Raw genomic sequence first — 5272 nt, forward strand, 5'->3', positions numbered from 1 at the left:
GCTTTGTGTATTGAGTTTTAAGAAACTGACATAACACAGATTGATCTATTCACACAAGAAGCAATGGTTTGTCATCATCAAAAAGGGGAATTTGTTAGATCGAGAAAGATTTTGATAATTGACAAATAGAGGAACAGATGAAAGGAACTGGTTATCATCATCAAAAAGGGGGAATTTGTTAGATCGAAAAAGATTTTGATAATTGACAAATAGAGGAACAAATGAAAGGAACTGGTTGCACCAACATGTTCCTTTCAGACCGAATCCAACTGGGATAAGAAGAACGTCAACCACGCGAATTAGAAGTTATAAAGCGGTGGAAGGATTGCTTTTATTGACAAGAAACCAATGCAAAAAGGTTTCCTTTCATAAAGAAACCCTAAGCGAAGTAGGAAGCATGATCAAATATGTAAATCAATAGTTCAAGTTGAAAAAGGTTTTGAAGAGTTCAAAGTCTATAAATAGGGCAGTATTTTCTTTGAAGAAAATTGTGCACTTAAACAGAGAGTTACAAGAAGAATACAATCAAATATATAGAGAGTTCATATTTGAGTGATTTCTGATTGCGAAGTGTTGCCAACGCAAGAAAACAAGAATTGAAGAACTGATTCATAGGCTTATGTTTTATAGTTCTTAAGTCAAATTTGTTTGTATTAAGTTTTTATCGAGTTGTATCTTTAATTCTTTCTAGATTCAGTGAGTTACAAACTGGAGTAGGAATAGAGTCTTCAAGTTGGGGAGACTTAAAGACTTGGGAACATAAACCTTGGGGGGGTTGTGTTGGAGTTTAGGAATTAGAGTTAGTTCCTAGGATTGCAAGAGTTGTAATCCGAATTCATAACTTGAATTGGGGTCGACAATCTAGTTGGTTGTTGGTGTCTAGGAATTAGAGTTTATAATTCCTTAGGTTACATAGGTTTGTAATCTTTTGTTGAGGCTCAGAGTTTAATGAAGTGAACTTAAATCCTACAGAGGTGTAGGTCATGGTTTTTACACTTTATGAGTTGGGGTTTTCCGCGATAAAATATTTTGTCATTACTTTATTTGTTTTACATAACGTAACAGTTGTAATCTGTAAAGGAACAGATAGAATATACATGTTCCTTAGGCAATATGGGGTCAGAATTCCAACATACCTCATTATTTAATTTGTTCATAACACAATTATAAAATGAATTTTATATCAGATCATTAAGCTTCAAATGCCACATTTGCATCAATGCAACATTGTTAATGGTATGCCAATTTGCAGCAGCTACTAAAGTTTTGGTGTTTGGACAGCGCAATGAGTTAAATTAATTCTACAAATGGTGATGGTGATAAATCAACGAATTGACGAGAGGGAGTTGCTCGGATGGTAATCACCCCTCACTTTCAACCCGAAGGTTGCGAGTTTGAGTCGCCAAGGAAGCAAAAAGGGTGGGAGCACCTAGGGAGGGTAAAAAAATAGATAAATCAACGAATTGGGTTGATAATGTTTGTAAATAGGAGCAACATATAATAAGAATTGTATGCGAAAGATACAGAGAGAAAAAAGTTTGAGCATCCATATATAATGGTGAGGGGTAGCGTGGGATAGAGTAGTGGGAGTAATTTCTTAGGAGTTAAGAAAATATAACGTAATTTTATTAATTTATATATTTTTTGGAAGGTGATAAATAATGTGTCTCGTTAAATTTATTAGAAAAAATCAAGTAGGAAAAAACTCTAGTGATGAAAAAAGAAGGGATAAGGGTCTGAAAAATATCTCAACTTTGGTCGGATTTGTTGTTGCAATATTAAATTTTCATGAGGACCTATTACCTCTCTAGACTATTTAATACCGTATTTTAAACATACATATTTGCCCACGTGGACATAAAAAATAATGCAAAATTATAAATAGTAATGTGTCCACGTGGGCACATATATACATTTAAAATATACTATTAAATAGTTCAGGGGGTAAAAAATACGCTATTAAATAGTCTAGGGAGGTAATAGGTCCTTATGAAAGTTTAGTATCGCAACAACAAATCAGACCAAAGTTAGAATATTTTTCAGACCCTTATCCCAAAAAAGAATATACATATTTTTAGTATGCATTATTTGTTATCTAGTTAAAAATTATGTCAGGAAAATCTAGTGGAACAAATTTAGCTAAGAAAAAAAAGTCTAACGCGTATTTTACTCTAACATCATTTTATATTTCGGATATGAAGAATATCAATCTTGTATTTATTCGGTTGAAGATTGTGCTTGAAAAAAGCGAATTGGTGAAATATGTTTTATTTTGTCTCATTCGGTATACTCCATGCGATATGGTATCATGATATCATAATATGGAATTATGGGATGAAATTGAAGTTTTGTTTAGACATGCGATATAATATTTTGGTGTTGTATATTTTCTCATAAATATAAGAATCTCATAAGTTGTAAAACTATTAAAATAGCCCCAAGTGTTTATTCAATCTTACCAAATAAACAAAAAATTATAAAATCGCATGATAAATTATTACATTGTTATTTGTTCTCCACTTAAGTAATTGTTTCATCAAACTTTAATTCAATAAAAAAATTGAACATAAATTGTAGTGTACTAGTCTTTAATATTACTCAACAATCGGTTGGTGTGAGTTAAAGTGACTATATGTTGGTGAGAATAATAAATTTTATGTCGGTAAGAATAATAAATTTTAAAAAGTAATGATCTTGTTATAAATTTTATTTACATATAAAATAAATGGTTAGTAGATATAAATGTGGGGTGTTTTAACAAAATATAGATGAGAGACATGTGTCTTATTTAAATTTTAAAGGTCGAGATTATACTACATTAACAAATATTATAACCATAGTTAAGTCAACCAATTTTGGGAAACTACTCCCTAATTATGGTAAGAACAAAATATTTTCTATAAATTTGATATTCATTAATTTCATCTTATATTTTTATATTCAAATATTAAAATTTTCTTTTATTCCAACAAACAAATTTTAAAACATACTTATTTTCCCCCCTTCAAACACAGTACGTAGCCACACTTTCTCCTCTTACTAAAGTGTGGTAATTTTGATATTTCACATTTGTAATTCTAATAATTTCTCGTTTTTTTAATTTCTTATTTCCCATTCTTTTATTTTAAGGTTTTTGTCTAAATTGATAATTATTCACCTCCTTTATTTCCGTTTCTCAACATATAAAATATTTCAAGAACAAAGTTTATTATCACAGAAAATTGTTTAGTTGATTCTCACCTTAAACATCATACAATTTAATATTTAAATACAAAAATATAAAATGAAATTAATGAATATCAAAATTTATAGAAAATATATTGTTCTTACCACATTTAGGGAGTAGTTTTCCAAAATTGGTTGACTTAACTATGGTTATAATATTTGTTAATGTGGTATAATCTTGACCTTTAAATTTAAATAAGATACATGTCTCTCATCTAGATATGTACTTGACGAAATAGAGGGAAGGGGTAATGGAGGCGAGCCAAATCCATTTGCAAATAGAATCTTATCTTTTTAAGTAGCAACCCATCAAGTCCATGCCATAATTTGTCACCAAATAAGAAACAATATACAGAGTGAACTTAGACGGAATTCTTACTCTAATTCACATAGTTTGTTGGAGATAAGAGGCTGCATTCACACAAAGAGGGAACCACTCATGTTAGCATTGTAAACCAAGATAAGAAAGAGGAGAATGGACTCCTTACAGACAAGTTGGGCCAGCTATATATTGGACTCGTTTGATTTGAATTGATCTGATATTGGAATTGACAACTCACAAGATATACACAGCTCACAAGATACACAGTTGTAAAAAGAATAATTGTATATATGGTAAAGAATAAAATCATCCAGAATTAGAGTAAATACATTAATTTTGTTTTACATTTTCTTTTCAGCAATTACATGTATAAATAGTGGTAGAAATCTGTTGATTGATCATAAGAAAATACAAAAGATTTTCCATACATCTTGTCCTATATTTCTGCATGGTATCAGAGCAGTAACATCTGCTAGCTCATATCTTTTTAATTTCTTCAATTATTTTGTTCTTCATTCCTTTCAAAGATGCCAAACTCCACTTCTGAGAGAACTGAAGTCACTCCTAATACAAGTGTTCAACAAGACAATGGAATCACCATTAACAATTCTCATCCATCTGATGCACCAGGAATGGTCCTGGTCAATACTCTTTTTGATGGCAAAGGATATCCAGGATGGAGAAGGTCTATTCTTATCTCTCTTTCAGCAAAAAACAAGTTGCGTTTCATAGATGAAGCTTGTCCTGCTCCAACCTTGACTGATCCGACCTTTAAACTCTGGAGTCGCTGCATTGATATGTTAACATCTTGCCTTTTAAATTCACTTTCTAAAAATATTGCTTCCAGTGTTCTTTATTCCAGAACAGCCAAAGATCTTTGGTAAGATCTTGAACATAGATTTGGCCAGCCCAATAGGGCAAAATTATATCATCAGCAGAAAGAATTAGCAAACTTAATCCAAGGATCTACTGATATTGTTGGATACTTCACCAAGATGAAAAGGTTATGGGATGAGTTAGACACTCTAAACGTTAATATGCTTTGCAGTTGTGAGTGTTCACGTGAAGGAAAAAAGAAGATAATTCAATTTAAAGGAGATGAGAGGCTTATTCATTTCCTCATGAGACTGAATGATACATATGCACCCGCCATAAGCAATATTCTTATGGTTAATCCATTAACCACTGTTAACCATGCATATTCTCTCTTGATACAGGATGAAAATCAAAGAGAAAATCATCTATCTTCTCAGTTTCCTGGAGATGGCTCTTCCTTCATGGTAGGAAAATCAGTTATCTCAGAAAATCAACTCAACACTCAACAGAAAAGTGGATCTGGATCTGGATTCATCTATCAACAGAAGCCTGAAAATACTTATTTCAAAGGAAACATATCGTACAAAGGAAAGAAAAGTCACCAATTATGCAATTATTGTAAGATGACTAATCACACTATCGATAATTGTTACAGGCTAATAGGTTTCCCAGCAAATTTTAAGTTTACCAAATCCAAGAAATTTCAAGGAACTGTGAGAAGCAACTCTGCAACTTCAATGGAAGAACCAGATGGGAATCAATCTGTTCTTGCTTCTTCTGAGAATCCTAATGTTGCTCAACAACTCTCCCCAAATCAATTCACTCAGCTTTTTCATCTCTTAAAACATATTCAAGTAGGAAAACCTGTTGGATCAGAAGTCAATGTCAACTCGGCTGCTGGTATATTTT

The sequence above is a fragment of the Solanum tuberosum genome, unplaced genomic scaffold, assembly GCF_000226075.1.
Source record: "Solanum tuberosum cultivar DM 1-3 516 R44 unplaced genomic scaffold, SolTub_3.0 scf00083, whole genome shotgun sequence".
NCBI classification, from domain to species: domain Eukaryota; kingdom Viridiplantae; phylum Streptophyta; class Magnoliopsida; order Solanales; family Solanaceae; genus Solanum; species Solanum tuberosum.